Below are 23163 nucleotides of genomic sequence, written 5' to 3' on the forward strand. Positions count from 1 at the left end.
TCCTGCCTCAGGCATGGATGTGTTTAATGTCCTTAGGTTAGTTAGGTTTAAGTAATTCTAAGTTCTAGGGGACTGATGACTTCAGATGTTAAGTCTCATAGTGCTCAGAGCCATTTGGATATTTTGAGGTTGAAGCTCTTCTGTCGATGTTTGGTTACAATGAGATTTGTTTTTGAAGGGGATCTGTCTTGAGCAAAATACAATTTAATCTTTTCTTCTACACTCCTGGAAATTGAAATAAGAACACCGTGAATTCATTGTCCCAGGAAGGGGAAACTTTATTGACACATTCCTGGGGTCAGATACATCACATGATCACACTGACAGAACCACAGGCACATAGACACAGGCAACAGAGCATGCACAATGTCGGCACTAGTACAGTGTATATCCACCTTTCGCAGCAATGCAGGCTGCTATTCTCCCATGGAGACGATCGTAGAGATGCTGGATGTAGTCCTGTGGAACGGCTTGCCATGCCATTTCCACCTGGCGCCTCAGTTGGACCAGCGTTCGTGCTGGACGTGCAGACCGCGTGAGACGACGCTTCATCCAGTCCCAAACATGCTCAATGGGGGACAGATCCGGAGATCTTGCTGGCCAGGGTAGTTGACTTACACCTTCTAGAGCACGTTGGGTGGCACGGGATACATGCGGACGTGCATTGTCCTGTTGGAACAGCAAGTTCCCTTGCCGGTCTAGGAATGGTAGAACGATGGGTTCGATGACGGTTTGGATGTACCGTGCACTATTCAGTGTCCCCTCGACGATCACCAGTGGTGTACGGCCATGTAGGAGATCGCTCCCCACACCATGATGCCGGGTGTTGGCCCTGTGTGCCTCGGTCGTATGCAGTCCTGATTGTGGCGCTCACCTGCACGGCGCCAAACACGCATACGACCATCATTGGCACCAAGGCAGAAGCGACTCTCATCGCTGAAGACGACGCGTCTCCATTCGTCCCTCCATTCACGCCTGTCGCGACACCACTGGAGGCGGGCTGCACGATGTTGGGGCGTGAGCGGAAGACGGCCTAACGGTGTGCGGGACCGTAGCCCAGCTTCATGGAGACGGTTGCGAATGGTCCTCGCCGATACCCCAGGAGCAACAGTGTCCCTAATTTGCTGGGAAGTGGCGGTGCGGTCCCCTACGGCACTGCGTAGGATCCTACGGTCTTGGCGTGCATCCGTGCGTCGCTGCGGTCCGGTCCCAGGTCGACGGGCACGTGCACCTTCCGCCGACCACTGGCGACAACATCGATGTGCTGTGGAGACCTCACGCCCCACGTGTTGAGCAATTCGGCGGTACGTCCACCCGGCCTCCCGCATGCCCACTATACGCCCTCGCTCAAAGTCCGTCAACTGCACATACGGTTCACGTCCACGCTGTCGCGGCATGCTACCAGTGTTAAAGACTGCGATGGAGCTCCGTATGCCACGGCAAACTGGCTGACACTGACGGCGGCGGTGCACAAATGCTGCGCAGCTAGCGCCGTTCGACGGCCAACACCGCGGTTCCTGGTGTGTCCGCTGTGCCGTGCGTGTGATCATTGCTTGTACAGCCCTCTCGCAGTGTCCGGAGCAAGTATGGTGGGTCTGACACACCGGTGTCAATGTGTTCTTTTTTCCATTTCCAGGAGTGTATTTCCCAAACATGTTTCGCTGAAGTTTCAGCATCATCACTGGGCTTTTATTTTCTTTCTTGTTACCCCATACTGTGGTTATTCTGGGTTTTTATGTTTGTTATTGCACTTGTTTTCTTTCACAGTATTTTTCTGGTTTCTCAATTACCTTCACTGTGAAGACCTGCACTACGTAACCTTCACTGACAGTACTAAGTAAAGAAGAGAATGCTGGAAAGTGAGACGAATATACAGCATGTATAATATTTAATAGCGTAAACGATACGAAAAGCAAAGAAGTCTCAGTAAACATAGGTCTGCAAACGAACCGTTTTCGAGATAACTCCGACTTTGTGGTCAGCCACTACTGACGTGATTCTGTGTAAACACCAAATGCTGGTCCGCGATGTGGTATTTGTCTACATTTTCGAAATGTGAGGTTCTAAACAGAGTGGATAAGGCAATATAGCACACAGACTGTGAGAGGTGGCATGAGCCCCCTCTCATATTTCTGTCTTACGATTTTTGTCTCTAATTGCATGCGGTGAAAAGTTGCTATTCGTTCACACGTGGACTTCCCACGCAGCGTCTCTCGTCACCCAGGTGGCCCAGTGACAGGCGGGCTCCACTGATCTCGAGAGGGTTAAGCCGATGGATGTGAGGCAGTCGAGTGAATGCTTTCCAGACGCCGACATTGTCAAGAGACACGCCCTCCGGGGCCTGAAGTAGCGGCTGGGCTAGAGGTTCCGTTACTTCGCAGAAACTTAGCGAAAACACTTTCTGGCGGGCTACCAGCGTGGCGTGGGAATGACTTGTGTACCCAGGCAGTTGCGGCGGGAAAATTCCCGCGCTTTCTGCAAAAATAGTAACTGTGATTGGCTTGCTCAGGGCATAGCTCCATGACGTAGCAAAATCAGCGCAGAAATTGGCGCCAAGAATCTCCATTGGTGGAATGGTAGTGCTCCGGCAATGGAGTGGAATTTTCCGCCGGTTTTCGAGTTGCTGATTGGAACGTTTAACCACGGCCACTGTCGTGGGGGCGGGAATGTTGTGTGTTCGGCCTGTACGGGTGCTCTAGGTAGTCGGCTCTCGCCTTTCGGTCGAGGACGTCGAAACAACCAACCGTCGCCTCCGGTACGCGAGATCGTGTTCTGGCAGTTAAGAAGACAGTTTGGTAATGTATGTCCGCAGCACCGGCAGATGGGGTTTTTCCTAGGTGATAATCAGAGCCCAGCAGAGTGCGCCTGTTCGTCTTTTTCTAACTTTGTCCTGTCTTGAGTAGCAGCAATTAATGTTGGGTTAGCTGTGTGTCTCTCTCAAGAGTTGAGTGGCAAGGAATTGGCTCCACGTACCACTTCGTCATAAACCTCACAATCTAGTTTAGGGACAACTTCACCTTCACAGCGTTTGTTTGTGTATCCAGTTTGAGCCAATTTGATGTATTATAAATGTTTCATGTGTTTTTGTTTATTATTTTGTGTTTAGTCTTAATAAATCATATTGTTATTTTGGACAGAACTTTGATTCTGTTAATCGGTAGAGCAACCCATCATTTCTCACTACGTTAATGAAACCTTCCTTTATTTAACTTATTTATCAAATTAAATTATTGCAGGTGCCAAACTCTTTTCTACTCCACTTGCAGGGTTGATTACAGTCAGTTCCAGTATATTTTTTAATCCTTGTGCAACAGCAAAAGTCGGAGTTAGAATAGGGGGGGCTTAGAGCATCATTTACATGTGTAGATTCTAGAATTTAGTGTTAAATACACTGCTAGCCCCGGCACCTCGCAAGTGCAACTCATGTCAGCTGTTTGCGGAGTGTCATCCGTGTTGTACGAGTGCTGGTCGTAACAAGGAGTAGGCAGATAAGTATGCATTTCAGATATGGCAGAACTAACAGCAATGCACGGAAGGCTACGCTCTTGTCCTGGGTGGTTGTACTTAAAGTGTAGCTACTCATGTTGGGCAGTGTGGGCTGTAATTGTCATACGGCGGTGAAACTTGTTAAACATGCCAATGCGTTAACGCCGATCCGATTTACGCTGGAAAAACTTAGTTCCAGTTGTGGTCACCAGGTGCAAATCTGGCGTTGTACACTGTCTGTATGACGGAATGTCACCCACCCTGGTACTTCACAAGCCACAAAATGCATGAACAGTACAGCAATCGAGAATAGAGACCGTGTGCTGTTAGTGAAACTGTTTTGTGCGAACGGCAGGAGTTACAGTGGTGCATTGAGACAGATCGCATACTGAAATGTCTGAGGAAAGACTCGACGTCATAAACGGTTTAAAGAAGATGATAATGAGATTCGAAAACACGGGTGAGGTTGTTGCGGCATCTGGAAGAGGAAAGCGTCCTATCCCGGTGGAGGTTATTTACGAAGTTTCCGATGTTGTAACTGACTATGCAGCGCCAGCTCCGGGTAGTGCTAGGGGACCTTCAGTGTCACAAGAATTGTCCATCCCACGGGGTACAGAACGGAGAGTTTTGCGGTCTATATCACAATGGCACCAGTGCAATATACAGGCGGTGCAGCAACTGATACCTCATGATCCACAGCATCGTTCTATTTCTGGTCAGGTTCGAAGTTGATGACATGTGGCTGGGCAATATTCTATGGAGTGACGAGGCACATTTTACACTAAGGGGTGCAGTAAATACTCAGAACTAGGGAATTTGGGGTACCGTAAAATTGCGTGTTGTGCACGAAGAGCCATTGCACTCGTCATATGTGACTGTGGTGTGGATTCACACACATCTGTTATGCCGGCGCGTTCTTCTTTGAAGAGAATTCACCTAGAGGCCCTGTCAGGTGCGCCATGACGCCTGCACGTTATCTAAACCTCCTTCAACAGCATGTGATTCCTGCTTTGGAAGAGCGCAACTGTTTAGGAAGCACTGTGATGGGGCAACATCTCATGCTGCTTGCCCAGTGAAAGATGTGTTTAATGCAGCCTTCCGCGAACGTGTTATCTCCAGAGGTTTTCCAGATGCGTGGCCTGCAAGATCACCTTATTTAAATCAATGTGAATTTTGGTTCTGGAGATAACTAAAAGAACGCGTTTACCAGGAATACGTTCGTGTATACACGAGATGAAGGCGAATTTTCAGGAACACGTCCCTCAGATTCCTCCAGAACTGCGAGTAACGGATGCAGCATTTCATCAAAGTCTCTGCTGCTCTCATATTGAACAATTTGTGTAAGCGGCAGTTAATAATAAAATCAACATTATGCCTTGTTTGACCTTTTCTGTCCACATCCTGTTCCGGATTATTACATGTGGAAAAATTTCTGCATATCTTTCTAGTCTTCACAGCACCATATTTGCACCTGGTGGCCTAAATTGGAACTAATTTTATCGAGCATAAATCGGTTCTGCATTAACGCATTAGAATATCTACTAAACTTTGCTGCCCACGTTGGACCTCTCTGATTACCTGTACTTTGATTATAACCACCCAGTACCAAGAACCATACCCTGCCCAAAGACCCGCCGAGACTCGAACATTTACAGTGGTGTATCAAAACTTCCGAGAAACTGGGAACTTTGTACATACTTCGGTAGCGGGTGGATGTAACAACAAACTATAGGCAACCTTTCGTTTGAAGGTAACATTTTATTTGCAGATGAAGCACAGTTCACGCGTGATGGTGTGTTTATCACTGTTCCCACTTTTGGAGTCATCTAGTCTCCAACTCAAATGCTGTGCATGATTCCCCACATCAGCAACGTTTCTCATTGAATGTTTGGGTAGGGGTACTAGTTGATTGTCTTATGGCCCGTACACATTAACAGACGAACCCATTGTAAGGAATAACTTCGTTTCTGCAGCATCATTTTGCCGGATTGCTTGAGGATGTTCCCTTAGAGTAGGGGCTCCAAAACTTTTCCTTCGACAGAACACTTTGAGAATCTTGGTACTTTGAATGAAAACTTCGTTTCTTTTGAAAGTTAATAATTTCCCTTTGAAAAAAGAGAAAAACGTTTTATTCGGTGATTAATTCAACTTTAAATAATGATTATTAACACAGTAATCATAATAAAAAATTTTAAATTAATTAGTACCGCCAAATGTAAAAAACGCTATTTTATTAATAGTTTTTCGCGGGGCAGTTATTCACATCCCCCGATATACCAATATTTCACGGAATTTAGTCTCTGGGAAACCTTGTCTTAAAATCAACACCAGAGTATGTTGTACAAGCATGACGGAGCACTGGCGCATCTTGCTGTAATGGTTAGACGACATGATGGACTGAGCGAGAAGGACCTGTACCGTGGCCTCAGAGATCACCTGATTTGAACCCCAGGTACTTCTGTGTTTGGGGCCACGTTAAAGATGTACCGTACGCTATTCCGGTTAATACAGTTGAAGAATTGGAACAGAGAATTATCAGTGCTTGTCAAGAATTTCTAATTAATCCAGGAGTGTTTGAAAGGATTCGAAACGCATTGCGGCATCAGGTATAGACCTACAGCCAGGTACAAGGACGAGACTTTGAACACTTTTAACTACAAGGACAGTCATGAAACTGTTGTGTTCGTTCAAAATACCTGCACTTCTCTAGTAACTTTTCTTAATGTGGTTCTGTACTATTACCTTTCCCCAACCGAGACGACATTTACATACAATCTAGCCTGTGGTGGGTGGTAACCACAAAGTCGCAGTTATCTCGGAAACGGTTCGTTTCCGGACTTGTATTTAACGAGGCGTTTTTGCTCCTAGTATCTCACCCTCGACCGTCGCCTCTCCTGGACTCCCCATCTCCGGACAATCCAAGCCAAGACACGCTCCCGACTCCGTCTCCTCAAGCTCCTTTCCGGCCGTACGTGGGGTCTTGTCCCCTCCACCATCCTCCACACCTATAAATCCCTCATCCGCCCTATCTTTTGTTAAGCCCATCCAGCCTGGGTCTCCGCCCCCCCTACCTTTTATAAATCCCTCCAAATCCTTGAACGCCATGCTCTCCGCCTCGCCTATCGCATCCGTCTCCCCTCCCCCACGCGGATCCTGTATGGTCTCATCCCCTTTCCCCAACTTCTCCTTTTCCTTGAGAGGATACGGATCCTGTACACCTCCCACAAACTCGATCCTCCTCATCCACTTGTCTCACCCATCCTCTCCCACCCCCGCCCGCTGCCGCGCCTGTATTCCCACGTCCCACCCGGTCTCCATCTCTCCACCCTCCTTACCCTCCCCAAGGTGGTTTCCGCCAGCTCCCCCTCTCTGATGATGTCCTCCTCCCCTCCATCTACCCCTCCTACCAACTTTGATCCTCCCTCCCTCTTCCTGTGTCTGTTCCTTTGGGCACTCTCCGTCCTTCCTCCCCTTCTCCCCACTCCTCCCCCGGTCCTCTCCTCCCCTGTCCCTCTACTCCTCCCCCCATCTCCTCAGCCATTGGCATCTTTGTTCTCCCCTCTCCACCCTCTCCCCCCCCCTCGCCACCCTTCTTCCCCTCTTGGCAGGTCCCCGGACTCGCACATGCTACGTGGACTTTCGCGCGCCGGAGATCATCGCCATCTGTGTCTCGTGTGTGTGACGTCGTTTTGTGTTTTTTATGTCCGCCGTCACGCTTCTACGTTCACTTGTGCCGTCGGATTCATCAGTGTTATGTGCGCCGTGTCAACGTGTTTTCAGTGTCGTTATCGTCGAGTGTGAACGGCTCCGCGTTTTTTGTGTATCTGTGACCACTATTTTTTGCCCGTCACTATGTTCATTTTAATTCTCCATTATTGTACTGTTATTGTCAACACTATGGCTGAAGAGCGGCGTAGCATGCCACTGCCAGCCTACCTGATTGTTCAGGTGTTAAAATAACAATAAAGAAAAAAAAAACTCCTAGTATCGTGTACTTTCAACTGTATGCGTTTACGTCATTAATTACGGTACACCTTGTATACAACGTCTATAGAAGGGAAAAGAACTGGGAAGATAGTGTTACAGAGAGGGAAGAGGTAGTAAATGAAGATGAGGTGGGAGGTATGACACTGAGAAGATTTTGTATTTCGAAGTAACTGTCATAATGGAGTGTGACTGAATGAAATTTAAAATGTTTATTTGACGCCAGAAACGGTCGTCAAGCCATAGTCACTAAAACAATAAAATTTATAAAAGGTCACATGACTAGTTTCGACGCAATGTTTCGTTCAGTCATACTCCTTTATGACAGTTATGTCGGGAAAATGATGACTCAGCGAGTCGAAACTATCACGCGACCTTTTAAAAATTTTATTGTTTTTGTGACTGTGGCTTGACGACCGTTTGTGGTGTCAAATAAATATTGTAAACTGTGAGAGGAGTTTGACAGAGCACCGAAGGACTTAAGTCGAAACAAGGCCCCTGGAGTAGACGACATTTCCTCAGAATTATTGAGCTCCTTGGGATAGCCAGCAATGACAAAACTATTTCACGTGATGTGCAAGATGTATGAGGCAGGCGAAGTACCCTCAGACTTCCACAAGAATGTAATAACTGCACTTCCTAAAAAAGGCAGGTGCTGACAAGTCGCTTTACGTTCCGAGTAGACAGGTAGAAGAAAGGCAAACCTACCTGTATAGGATTCGTAGATTTAGTGAAAGATTCTGAAAGCGAACGTAGGACTGATTACTCCCTTTGAAATTTCCTAGTTGGCAGAGATAAAACACACTGTGCGGAAGGCTATCTCAAAATTGTAGAAACGAGCCTGCTGTTATAAAGAGTGAAGGTCATGAAAGGGAAGCAGGACTGAGAAAGGATGGTTGTATCCTGTCCTCTATATTATTCAATCTGCGCATTTAACAAGCGTAGAAGAAACCAAGGAGAACTTTGAAACGAGATAGTTCAGGAATGAAAATTATGACGTTTACCGACGACATTTTAATTCTGTGAAAGACGACAAGGGACTAGAAGGAGCAACTGGAGAGAAACAATAGTATCCTGAAAAGAGGTTATAAGAGGAATATCAACAAAAGTAAAACAAGGCTAATGGAATGTAGTCGCATTAAATCAGGCGATGCTGACGGAAATAGATTATGCAATGAGACACTGGTGGAAGTAGATGAGTTTTCTATTTGGGCAGTAAAACAACTGGTGATGTCCGAAGTGGACAGCATATAAAATGCAGACTAAAAGTAGTTTCTGAAAAGAGAAACCTGTTAACTTCGAATGTGAATGTTTAGAAATCTTTTCTGAAACTGTTTGTCTGGGGCGTACCTTTTACGAAAGTGAAACGTGGAATCTAAACACTTCAGACAAGGAGACAATAAAAGTTTTTGAAAAGCGGTGATACAGAAGAATGCTGAGAATTAGTGGGTAGATGGCGTAACTAATAAGAGGTGCTCAGTCGAGTAGGGGAAGCAAAACTTATGCTACAATCTATGTAAACGGAAAGATCGGTTAATAGGACATATCCTAAAGCAATGATTCATCAATTTGATAATGGAGGAAAGTACAGGGGCTACAAATTTTAGTAAGGGAAAGCATGAGTAAAGGAAGCTGATTCAAATGGATGTAGTCTGCAGTAGTTATGCAGAGATTATATCGTTTCTTTTTCGTAAACCCTTTTGCATTGATCGAAGATGCATTGCCATGCTCTATTACTGTATTGTCCGTCCCCGGTAGCTGAGTGGACAGTCTGGCTTTAGCTGTCGCCGCGGTCGCACGCTCCTCAAGTTTGCTCCGTGAACGTTCAGTGTTTACGCCAGTGTTTCCGTGTTTCGTGATTGTTTATTGGCGTTTTGCACGTGAATTAAGTGTTATAAATTGAGTTATTGGTCTTCGTTCGTGTCGTCTTTCTACGTAGTGCCGTTGGGATTTCGGCGTTGTCAGAAATTTCTTCGCTGCAGAACACCATGGCAAACTCCGTGAGAAAAAAAAACCGTGATTTTCACCCTCGTCTAGTACACCCATCGAATACAGCCCTCTGCACTTGAAATACACGACTGGATTACCGAGATAATTGGCCTTCATTCTGAATCTGTTCATACCTTGCAGCTAGACTCTGATGAATACTGCATTTTTGTAAAGTTTAACGATCCCGTGAGTGTAGACCGCTTTCTGGAAAAATTTGGTTATGAAACGGAATTTATACACCGTGATGGTACTAAAAGTACTGTAAAACTCAGGAATTCCGAGTCTGTAATTAGAAATATTAGGGTTTTTCAATATTCCCATAGAAGTAGATATCTCGAAAATTAAAGATGTCCTTTCAAAGTATGGGGTTGTCAGGCAAATAATCAACGAAAGGTGGGCTTCGCATTTCAAGCTGCAGTGCTTTAACGGCATTCGCTCAGTGGAGATGGAGGTGAAGGCAAACATTCCCTCCCACATCTTTGTTGACGGGCACAAGGCGCCTGTTATGTACTCAGGGCAAACCCCTGCATGTCATGTATGTAACGAGTCTGGTCACCTCCGTCAGGACTGCCCTCGCCGTGTTTTTGTGCTAACAAATAACCTTAAGCAACGCCAGAAATTAACACTCAACGATTTGTTGCCAGCCAGTAATACAACAGAGCCGGCCGCTGTCGTGGATCCTGTTACTACCTCTGAAAATGTTGCACTTAATGTTAATGAATTTCCGTCTTTAAAACCTGCATTAACTGCTGAAATTCCGTCCCGTGACAGCGAGATTCCCACTAAAAAGCGTCCTCTAGAGGACACTGAAAAAAATGTTGATGAGGACTCTTCCTGTGAAACACCCGTTGCCAGGAAGCCGAAGCCAAGCCCTGAAGATCTGTTGGAAGTGGAAAAAGGAGATGAAATGTAGGTCCATGTGGCTACCACTTCCACACAAGGAATTATACCGCCACGAACAGATAGTAACGCAGCTGGTAGTGACCTTTCACAGAAATGTGACCCTGAGCCTGAGGTCACAGCTGCAATAACCGCATCAAGTGTACAGCCCATACAGTGCGAACAGTACGAGGAAGTACCAAGTAAACAACCTGCTGACTCCGAAGTGCAACATGGCGCTGAAGGAGGAAATAAACAAGCATCACCGCCTCGCCAGCAAGACAACACAACACGCCGGAGCCAAATATTGACGACTCGCAAGCCACCGCCGTTGCGCCAGACGGTCACCGTCGGAGACTGCGACCGAAACCAGGTCTTATTGTCACGAGTCATCCATCGAAAGCCACACCAGAAAAGAAAGACATCAAGAAAAAGAATATTAAATATGAAGTCATCAGGGCCAACACTGACGAGGAGAAAGAGAAAGACCACAGTGACTTATAGCAATGCATTGTCAGAATTTCAGGATAATTTTCTTTTCAAGCACTTTGTTTAAAAGCAGTAAATATTTTCTAGGAAGTTAGTACATGTAATGGGCACACAGCTTGTAAAGATCGTGACTTGTAGAGAAGCACGTTGCTGCTATAATCATACCGATCCTCATCCCAAATAGCTTCTTCTGGTATGTCTGTGATGCAAACTTATAGCATTACTACTATTAACATTAATAAAATACAATCACCCTTGAAAACTGGCAGCACTCAAAGAATTCTTGTAGCAGTCTGGGACAGATATCGCGTTGCTACAAGAAGTTGCGATAACGGAATTTCGGATCCCAGGCTTTTTTGAAATTGTTAGTGTTTCTACGGAAGCCAATATCGGTACAAAAATGGCTCTGAGCACTATGGGACTCAACATCTCAGGTCATAAGTCCCCTAGAACTTAGAACTACTTAAACCTAACTAACCTAAGGACATCGCACACACCCATGCCCGAGGCAGGATTCGAACCTGCGACCGTAGCAGTCCCGCGGTTCCGGACTGCAGCGCCAGAACCGCACGGCCACCGCAGCCGGCAATATCGGTACAGCCATTCTTATAAGGGAAGGCACTCCGGTGACTGAAATCGAACGACTAGAAACAGGAAGAGCCGTAGGCATAAAAATTTTCGATGTGACAGTGCTTAACCTTTACGCCCCATCAGGAAATTCCCATAAACTGGATCGTGTGAAGTTTTTTCAAGATGAACTAATTTATTTATTGAGGAAAAATCAGTGTTCTCTTATACCAGGTGGAGATTTTAACTGTGTTTTAAACCAGAAAGATCAACAACCCAATTTCAACTACTCGCCACAGTTAAAAAAGTTAGTAAGTGATCTACAACTTAAGGATGTGTGGGAACTTCAACACCCGACGTCAGTCGAGTTCACGTATATAACCAGCCACTCCCGCAGCAGACTAGAAGGAATTTAAGTGTCACCAAATTTGCAAAATTTTTTGTTAAACGTTGAAACTGTTCCCGTGTATTTTAGCGATCACAGAATACTTTTAACTTGCTTTAATTTAAGTGTACTGCCAACCCGTCGATTCAGAGGCCAATGGAATTTGAATATCTCTGTTTTAACTGACGAAGAACTGGAACAGGAAATAAGAGTAGCGTGGACTATGAGCCTCCGCACAACAGACAAGCACCCAACAGTCATTGAATGGTGGACTAGGAGGGCTAAACCAAGGCTGCGGAAAGTTGTCATGCAGTGTAGTGTAGCGAGGCACAGGGAGTTGAGGAATACAATGGAGTTTTATTATAAATTTTTAAGAGACGTATATCAACAGGCACATGATGACGTAATTCATTTCAATGATATAAAAAAAATAAAAGCCAAGTTATTAAGCATTAAACGGCAACAGATGGAGGGACTAAAAATTAAATCGAAAGCCACATCAGTTGTAACAGATGAAACAGCTTCTCTGTATCACTTGGTGCGGCATGCTAAAAACAGACGTCAAACTTTTATTGATGAAGTCCAGACGCATACCGGTACAAGGCTCACATGCCAGAAAGAAATTCTGGACGAAGCCCACAGGTACTATGACAACTTATATGCCCCTACCACAGTGGAAGATGCAGCTCTCGAGGACTTTCTCACTATTTTAGGTCCACAATTGTCGGGAACAGAAAACGCTGACATCCTGTCACCTATTACTAAAGATGAAGTGCATGAGGCAGTGCGTAACTCACCTCTCAAAAAATCTCCGGGACTTGATGGCCTCCCTGTGGAGTTTTATGCCCGCTACTGGTCTATAATTGGGGACAGGATCACTTCCATGGCGAATGAGGTCCTGAACGGAAAAGCGGTCCCTGCAGAGTTTAAGGAAAGTAAAATAGTACTGATTCCTAAGAGTAAAGGCAAAACCAACTTAAACAATTTTCGGCCTCTTTCGCTGCTAAACTCTGATTACAAAATAATTTCGCGTATTATCAACAAAAGACCCTATGCCTTTTCCAACAAAATATTGAATCATCATCAATCTTGTTCTCCAACCAGAACGATATTCGAAAGTCTCTCTGCATACAGAGACGTCATTGCAATTACCTCAGTGACAAGTATAGAATGTGCTTTAATCTTTATAGATTTCAACAAAGCTTTTGACCGCGTTAGTCATAGATACCTCTTTGCGACGCTGTCAAGAATGGCTTTCCACCCTCAGATTGCCAACATGCTAAGAAATATTGCGACAGGTATAAATGCGAAAATAGCAATCAATGTCCAAACCTCTAAACCCATACAGATAAGGCGAGGGGTTACACAGGGTAGTCCCTTATCTATGTTTTTATTTTCCGTTTCTTTAGAGCCCTTTCTCCGCACTGTCAACGCAAGATTAACAGGCATAACATTGAGTGGTGAGAAAACTGTCATACGAGCTTATGCTGATGACGTGGGTGTTCTAATAAGGAATAAGGAGACAGTTACTCTGGAAAGAGAAACCCAAAAGTATTGTCTGGCGTCGGGAGCGACAAGAAATGAAACCAAAAGTAAAATATTGAACCTGCGGGGCCTAGATCACGTCCGACTGGCATGGGCAAAACAAGACAAAAACTTTGGGAATAACCTTAATGGCATGTCCGATGAGGATGGCTGCTTTTAACTGGACGGAAACTAGGAGGAAAGTTCATGGTGCTGTAATGGAGAACATCCATCGAACTATGGACCAGGTGCAAAAAGTCAGATTCATCAACTCCTGCATTTTGTCTAAAGCGTATTTCACTGCGCAGGTATTTCCAATCCCCAAACTAGTATCGAAAGGGATCATGTCCACTGTTACCAATTATTTATGGCGAGGAGACATATTCAGGGTTGGTGCGACTACCGTTATACTGGATGTCAGAAACGGGGGCCTCGGTTTGGTGGATGTTCGAAATAAATCGTCTGCTCTGTTCCGCAAACGGACTTTCCATATACTCAGAGAACTTCCACAATGTATAACCGCAATGCTCTTTGAGGCTGTGACACCCCATAGCCTGCAAGCACCGATTGATGTGCGAAGGATTAATGCCCGTCTGCAGTATGTGAGGAACTTTTTTCTCGAAGCAAGTTATCTCAGTGACGAAATCAGAAGCAACACATGTATCACACCGCGCGACATCATACTTGAAAGGAAGTTAAATGAGGGCAGAAACAAAATTGAAAAGAAATTCCCTAATTGTGACTGGAAAGCTGTATGGCGGAACATCAACTATGCCGTGCTATCTACAGACTCTATTTCCGCATGGTACAAAGCAGTTAATAATGTCATCAGCACCAACGAGAGACTATATGGAATCGGTTTAAACCAACACACCTTTGTGGAAAATGCAATCTGGAGGATACACTCATCCACAGATTCACCTGTGGCGGCAATGTGAATAACTGGAATTGGATCAGGCAACAAATCGCCTTTCTCATCAGATCCTCGACGGAAAATATAACACCATCGCTCCTCCTGAGACCAGACATGACATACTTTCCGAAATTAAAAACCAACGCCATTAGCTGGTTACTCGGAAAATATGTTAGTTATGTCATCAACAAACTTGAGTCGAACAGCGAGATAGAATTCCGCGTTTACATGAAGTGTGAATACGCAAAAATCAGAACGTATCGCAACCACAAGAAGCACTACGGCAACATGCTGAAACGAACAGAAGAAATTTAAAAGTCACTTGTGTTCTTATTATTATTTACTATTACCTTGCTTCCGAAACTTCTATGTTACACGATGAGTTTTTTTTTCATAACATTTTGTTCAGAATTACTCGTTTTCAACTTCCAAAGTATTTGTGTGATTCAAGAAGAATAGTTCAGTTTTATCAGTGTTCAGTTTCTACTCAGAGAAGAGGTTTCATTGTCTTTCTTACATCGGAGAATGGGTGTCGTGTGTTAAGATTTCTGCACACTTAGTGCTATGACCCGACAGGGGACATGAAAAAAAAAAGGGGGGGCGGGGGGGGGTCGGGCCTCGACGCACTGGTAGTGCCGTGAAGAGACCCCACTGTTAGTGCGGCGTGTACCACGCCCTGACCTTCAGTAAAAAAAAAAGGAACAACAACTGTATATGATTAATGCGTTGTGTGATAGCGTACAATTTTCTGAATAAGAAAAGGAAAAAAGATAGATACAGCGTAAAAAAAGTCGGTAGAGCACTTGCTCTCGAAGGGAAAAAAAAGTGGTTACAGTAAAAAAAAAAAAAAATTGGTCAGCGCGGCAGAATGCCAATCCTAAGACCCCGGGTTCGATTCCCGGCTGGGTAGGAGATTTTCTCCGCTCAGGGACTGGGTGTTGTGTTGTCCTAATCATCATTTCATCCCCATCGGCGCGCAAGTCGCCGGAGTGGCGTCAAATCGAAAGACTTGCACCCGGCGAACGGTCTACCCGATGCGAGGCCTTCGTCACACGACATTACTGTATTAACTACTATTTTCGAACCACTGTACAGTGCTTATGATGCAGATTATGCACAGCGTAATGTCTTTTCATTAGAACAGAGTAAATATAATACAAAATGTTGTGTGAGTGTTCCTTTCAAGTGAAAATTATCATTGTAACAGGAAACAGTTTGTTTTTCATTCTTTTTCTTCTGGGCTAGCATGGATGTAACTTCATTGTAATGCTTCACTTTTGTGCATAACAATACATTTAATCTCAAACAATTTTTATTTCAGTAACTGAGCAACCAATTATTCGTAACATCTGTCGGCATAAAAGTTTTCTGTGTATGGTACCGCGTCATAATGTACAGGGTTATTACAAATGATTGAAGCGATTTCACAGCTCTACAATACCTTTATTATTTGAGATATTTTCACAACGCTTTGCACGCACATACAAAAACTCAAAAAGTTTTTTTAGGCATTCACAAATGTTCGATATGTGCCCCTTTAGTGATTCGGCAGACATCAAGCCGATAATCAAGTTCCTCCCACACTCGGCGCAGCATGTCCCCATCAATGAGTTCGAAAGCATCGTTGATGCGAGCTCGCAGTTCTGGCACGTTTCTTGGTAGAGGAGGTTTAAACACTGAATCTTTCACATAACCCCACAGAAAGAAATCGCATGGGGTTAAGTCGGGTGAGCGTGGAGGCCATGACATGAATTGCTGATCATGATCTCCATCACGACCGATCCATCGGTTTTCCAATCTCCTGTTTAAGAAATGCCGAACATCATGATGGAAGTGCGGTGGAGCACCATCCTGCTGAAAGATGAAGTCGGCGCTGTCGGTCTCCAGTTGTGGCATGAGCCAATTTTCCAGCATGTCCAGATACACGTGTCCTGTAACGTTTTTTTCGCAGAAGAAAAAGGGGCCGTAAACTTCAAACCGTGAGATTGCACAAAACACGTTAACTTTTGGTGAATTGCGAATTTGCTGCACGAATGCGTGAGGATTCTCAACCGCCCAGATTCGCACATTGTGTCTGTTCACTTCAGCATTAAGAAAAAATGTTGCTTCATCACTGAAAACAAGTTTCGCACTGAACGCATTCTCTTCCATGAGCTGTTGCAACCGCGCCGAAAATTCAAAGCGTTTGACTTTGTCATCGGGTGTCAGGGCTTGAAGCAATTGTAAACGGTAAGGCTTCTGCTTTAGCCTTTTCCGTAAGATTTTCCAAACCGTCGGCTGTGGTACGTTTAACTCCCTGCTTGCTTTATTCGTCGACTTCCGCGGGCTATGCGTGAAACTTGCCCGCACGCCTTCAACCGCGCCGTGCCACCGAGTCCCTACGCCACTGCCGAGCGCTGCGGGTTCAAAATGGTTCAAATGGCTCTGAGCACTATGCGACTTAACTTCTGGGGTCATCAGTCACCTAGAGCTTAGAACTAATTAAACCTAACTAACCTAAGGACATGACACACATCCATGCCCGAGGCAGGATTCGAACCTGCGACCGTAGCGGTCGTTCGGCTCCAGACAGTAGCGCCTGGAACCGCACGGCCACTCCGGCCGGCTCATAAAGTATAAACGTACGTGCTTGAGGGTTGTCCTGCAAAATGATGGTCAAGTCCTGCAGAAAGTGTCATCACTTCTGTCTCTATGCTGTTCATTTTTGGAACACAACCTACGATCAGCTTAGAGACAGAAGTGATGACACTTTTTGCAGGACCTCACCATCAGTTTGCAGGACAATGCTAAAGCACGTACAGTGCAAGCTGTTACTGATTTGTTTGACTGATGGGGCTGCTAAGTGCTATACCAACTACTGCACTCACCTGACTTAAGCCCTCCTGAGTTCAACTCGATTTCTATACCGACGGAAGCACTTTACGGCATTCTCTTCAGAAGTGCTACAAATCCGTCGGGCAATAGACCACGCCGTTCGAACTGTCAACACAACTGGCACTGCTAAGAGTATCGTACGACTAACACATCGCTGGCAACGGGTTATACACAATGCTGGTGACTGCTTTGGAGGTCAGTAAAACTTTGAAACACGTATTTATTTTGTACGATCTGTAAATAAATATTTGCCACAATTAAAGTCCGCCTGCTTAGCTCGGTGGAAACGTGCTTACGTCCGATGCTAGCGGGCCCGAGTTCGATTCCCGGCCGGGTTGGAGATTTTCTCCGCTCGAAGACTGGGTATTGTGTTGTCCTCATCATCATTTCATCCTCATCACCGGCGCGCAAGTAGCCCAATGTGGCATCAAATGACATAAGACTTGCACTTGGCGGCCGAACCTCCCCGGCCAACGATCCCATACGCTCATTTCCAATTTTTTCTTTTTTTTTGCCACTATTAAAGTTCCAACCCTCGTATATGGGCCCAAACATTGACACAATCGTAGCTGCAAACTTGTGAAGTTTATACTGAAGAAAATTTCTATACAAGTCTACAAAACTTATTTTATTACGAAACTTATCATCCAGCCGCCTGCCACTCTCTAGGTCTCTAGGATCTAACTACAGCGAACATCCGGCGCTGAAGTGTTATAGTAAAAGATACTGCTGTGTCTGATCTTCACTTTGAAGTTCCTAACCCGGTCATAATGCTATTTTGTAAAGGTAATAAAAGGTGTACTTTCCTCTTTAAGCATTGTGTCATTACGTATGTAGACAAAGTTATTGTTATTCGCCTGAAGACAATGCATAGTTTGCACTTCCCCTGCGCCATGTAATGACGTCTGACAGTCACATTTACTGCGAGCGCTCGTGCTCGACCAGACGCCTCCACAACATACGTGCTGTAATACACTGATGCGCCAAAGAAAGTGGTATATGAGTGCGTTTTCAAATACACAGATACGTAAACAGGCAGAATAGAGCGCTGCGGTCGCAAATCCTATATAAGACAACAAGTGTCTGAGCAGTTGTTAGATCGGTTACTGCTGCTACAATGGCGGGTTATCAAGATTTAAATGAATTTGAACGTGGTGTTACAGTCGGCGCACGAGCTGTGGGACATAGCATATTCGAGATAGCGATGATGTGGGGATTTTTTCGTGCGACCATTTCACAAGTGTACCATGAATATCATGAATCTGGTAAAACATCAAATCTCTGACATCGCTGCGGCCGGAAAAAGATCCTGCAAGAACGGGACCAACGATTACTTAAGAGAATCGTTCAACGTGACAGAAGTGTAACCTTTCCGAAAACTGCTGCAGATGTCATGTTGGGCCATCAAAAAGTGTCAGCGTGAGAACCATTCAACGAAACATCATCCATATGGGCTTTCGGAGCTGAAGGCCCACTCGTGTACACTTGATGACTCACAACACAAAACTTTACGCCTCGCCTGGGCGCGCCAACACCGACACTGGACTGTTGATGACGGAAACGTGTTGCCTGGTCGGACGAGTCTCGTTTCAAATTGTATCGAGCAGATGGACGTATGGATGGGGAGGACTGTTCAAGCTGGTGGAGGCCCGAGGCCCTGTAACGGTGTGAGGCGTGTGCTGTTGGAGTGATAGGGTCCTCTGACACGTTTAGATACGACTCTGACAGGTGACACCTATGTAAGCCGCGCGGGGTAGCCGAGCGGTCTAGGACGCCATGTCACGGTACGCGCGGCTCCCACCGTTGGAGGTTCGAGTCCTCCCTCGGGCATGGGTGTGTGTGTTGTCCATAGCGTAAGTTACTTTAAATTAGATGAAGTAGTGTGTAGGCTTAGGGGCCTATGACCTCAGCAGCTTCGTCCCAAGACCTTACCACAAATTTCCAATTTCCTACACCTATGTAAACATCCTGTCTGATCACATGGCTCTGAGCACTATGGGACTTAACATCTATGGTCATCAGTCCACTGGAACTTAGAACCTCTTAAATCTAACTAACCTAAGGACATCACACAATACCCAGTCATCACGAGGCAGAGAAAATCCCTGACCCCGCCGGGAACCGAACCCGGGAACCAGGGCGCGGGAAGCGAGAACGCTACCGCACGACCACGAGCTGCGGACGTGTCTGATAACATGCATCAATTCATGTCCATTGTGTATTCCAACGGTCTTGGGCAATTCCAGCAGTACACTGAGACACCCCACACATCCAGAATTGCTATGGAGCGGCTCCAGGAACACTCTTTTGGTTTAAACACTTCTGCTGCCCACCAAACTCCCCATACATGAACACATGAACATAACTGAGCATATCTGGGATGCCTTGTAACATGCTGTTCAGAAGAGACAGCCCTGCAGGAGTCGTGGTGTCAGTTCCCTCCAGCACAACTTCAGACATTAGTCGAGTCCATGCCACGTGGTGTTGCGGCACTTCTGCGTGCTCGCGGGGGCCCTACACGATATTAGGCAGGTGTATCAGTTTCTTGGGCTCTTCAGTGTATTTATCAATACTTTATAATCCAACAAGTAATACGGAAGGAAACAGTTCGAGATCGATATACTAGTGTGTAGAGTCTAAGACCATTCAGCCAAAAATTACTTTTTGTGCTTAAAATTTTGTGAATGTTTTGTGAACAAGTAATTGGTATTTTGATTGAGGACCAAATAGTCCATATGCCAATATTTATACCGTATGTCTAAATAAACAAGGGCGCGGCCTTCAGTTTTTCGAGGGCAGCTACGACAAGCCTATCTGTTCCGTCTTGTCCTTTAGCATCGTGATCTCGTCATGTAAATGTCGTTGTCTGTAACTCTGTATAATTTCTAACATAGCGAACTAACTCAGAACGTGTTAAGATACTTTATTAAAATACCAGTTCACGTATTTCTGTTAATTATTTTTGTATTGCTAGATCCATTTTTCGGCTTTTTGTGGGTGAGACGCAACATTTCGACGTGGCACTGATCCGCCATTGACTTTGTTACTAATTTTCGGTATCTTTTTTCTCTTATGGTACAACCTGAACCTGCAGCTATTCGAAGAAGAAGCCAAGAATTTTAACCAATTGCACAGCGTAGAGCAGTTACCAGATCGCGATATGCAATTTGAATTTTCAAAAATTCCATCGGTCCACATCTTTCGTTCCGCTGCACCCAACACCTATCTGGGATAATTACAATGCACCTCACTTCACCGCTTCGGTACTTAGTTAGTGAAGGGAGATCGAAGCCTGCTCAGAAGAGCTGCATCAGACTAGGCTTCGAATTGCAGACCACAACAAGGAAAGATTGGGCCGCCAATCGAGGCTACAGATAACCCCCTTCCCTCTACTACTGCGAAACGACCCTGTAGCACACACAGCAGGGATGTGACTAGCACGCAGGCGCCGCGAAAAGATGATGCATTACATGCCTTCTGTATAATCTACTTCTACATGGATACTCTGCAAATGACATTCAAGTGCCTGGCAGAGGTTTCATCGAACCACCTTCACATTTCTCTATTATTCCAATCTCGTACAGCACGCGGAAAGAATGAACGTGTATATCTTTCCGTACGAGCTCTGATTTCCCTTATTTTATCATGGTGATCGTTCCTCCCTATGTAGGGCGGTGCCAACAAAATATTTTCGCATTCGGAGGAGAAGGTTGGTGATTGGAATTTCGTGAGAAGATTCCGTCGCAACGAAAAATTTCCAGACCAAATCCTGTATCATTTCTGTGACACTCTCTCCCATATTTCGCGATAATACAAAACGTGCTGCCTTTCTTTGAACTTTTTCGATGTGCTCCGTCAGTCCTGTCTGGCAAGGATCCCACACCGCGCAGCAGTATTCTAAAAGAGGACCGACAAGTGTAGTATAGGCAGTCTCCTCCTTAGTAGGTCTGTTACATTTTCTAACTGCACTACGAATAAAACGCAGTCTTTTGTTAGCCTTCCCCACAACATTTTCTATATTTTCTTTCCAATTTAAGTTGTTCGTAATTGTAATACCCAGGTATTTAGTTGAATTTACGGCTTTTAGATTAGATTGATTTATCGTCTAACCGAAGTTTAACGAGTTCCCTTTAGCACTCATGTGGATGATCTCACACTTTTCGTTATTTAAGGTCAACTGCCTCTTTTCGCACCATTCAGATATCTTTTCTAAATCGTTTTGCAGTTTGTTTTGATCTTCTGATGACTTTATTAGTCGATAAACGAAAGCGTCATCTGTAAACAACCGAAGACGGCTGCTCAGATTGTCTCCCAAATCGTTTATATAAATAAGTAAGAGCAAAGGGCCTATAACACTACCTTGGGGAACGCCAGAAATCACTTCTGTTTTACTCGATGACTTACCATCAGTTACTACGAACTGTGACCTCTCTGACAGGAAATCACAAATCCAGTCGCATATTCCATAAGCATGCAATTTCAATACGAGCCACTTGTGTCGTACGGTGCCAAAAGCCTTCGGGAAACCAGAAATACGGAATCGATCTGAAATTCCTTGTCAATAGCACTCACCACTTCATGTGAATAAAGAGATAGTTGTGTTTCACAGGAACGATGTTTTCTAAACCCATGTTGACTGTGTGTCAATTGACCGTTTCGTTCGAGGTAATTCATAATGTTCGAAAACAATATATGTTCTAAAATCCTGCTGAATATCTACTTTAACGATGTTGTCGTTGTCGTTTTCAGTCCTGAGACTAGTTTGATGCAGCTCTCCATGCTACTCTATCCTGTGCAAGCTTCTTCATCTCCCAGTACCTACTCCAACCTACATCCTTCTGAATCTGTTCAGTGTATTCATCTCTTGGCCTCCCTCTACGATTTTTACCCTCCACGCTGCCCTCCAATACTAAATTGGTGATCCCTTGATGCCTCAGAATGTATCCTGCCAACCGATCCCTTCTTCTAGTCAAGTTGTGCCACAAATTTCTCTTCTCCCCAATTCAATTCAATACCTCCTCATTAGTTATATGATCTACCCATCTAATCTTCAGCATTCTTCTGTAGCACCACATTTCGAAAGCTTCTATTCTCTTCTTGTCCAAACTAGTTATCGTACGTGTTTCACTTCCATACATGGCTACGCTCCATACAAATATTTTCAGAAACGACTTCCTGCCACCTAAATCAGTACTCGATGTTAATAAATTTCTCTTCTTCAGAACCGCTTTCCTTGCCATTGCCAGTCTACATTTGATATCCTCTCTACATCGACCATCATCAGTTATTTTGCTCCCCAAATAGCAAAACTCCTTTACAACTTTAAGTGTCTCATTTCCTAATCTAATTCCCTCAGCATCACCCGACTTAATTCGACTACATTCCATTATCCTCGTTTTGCTTTTGTTGATGTTCATCTTATACCCTCCTTTCAAGACACTGTCCATTCCGTTCAACTGCTCTTCCAAGTCCTTTGCTGTCTCTGACATAATTACAATGTCATCGGCGAACCTCAAAGTTTTTATTTCTTCTCCATGGATTTTAATATCTACTCTGAATTTTTCTTTTGTTTCCTTCACTGCTTGCTCAATATACAGATTGAATAACATCGGGGATAGGCTACAACCCTGTCTCACTCCCTTCCCAACCACTGCTTCCCTTTCATACCCTTCGACTCTTATAACTGCCATCTGGTTTCTGTACAAATTGTAAATAGCCTTTCGCTCCCTGTATTTTACCCCTGGCACCTTCAGAATTTGAAAGAGCGTATTCCAGTCAACATTGTCAAAAGCTTTCTCTAAGTCCACAAATGCTAGAAACGTAGGTTTGCCTTTCCTTAATCTAGCTTCTAAGATAAGTCGTAGGGTCAGCATTGCCTCACGTGTTCCAACATTTCTACGCACTCCAAACTGATCTTCACCGAGGTCAGCTTCTACCAGCTTCTCCATTCGTCTGCAGAGAATACGCGTCAGTATTTTGCATCCGTGACTTATTAGACTGATTGTTCGGTACTTTTCACATCTGTCAACATCTGCTTTCTTTGGAATCGGAATTATTATATTCTTCTCGAAGT

Source organism: Schistocerca piceifrons, chromosome 6 (assembly GCF_021461385.2).
Source record: "Schistocerca piceifrons isolate TAMUIC-IGC-003096 chromosome 6, iqSchPice1.1, whole genome shotgun sequence".
In the NCBI taxonomy this organism is placed as follows: Eukaryota; Metazoa; Arthropoda; class Insecta; order Orthoptera; family Acrididae; genus Schistocerca; species Schistocerca piceifrons.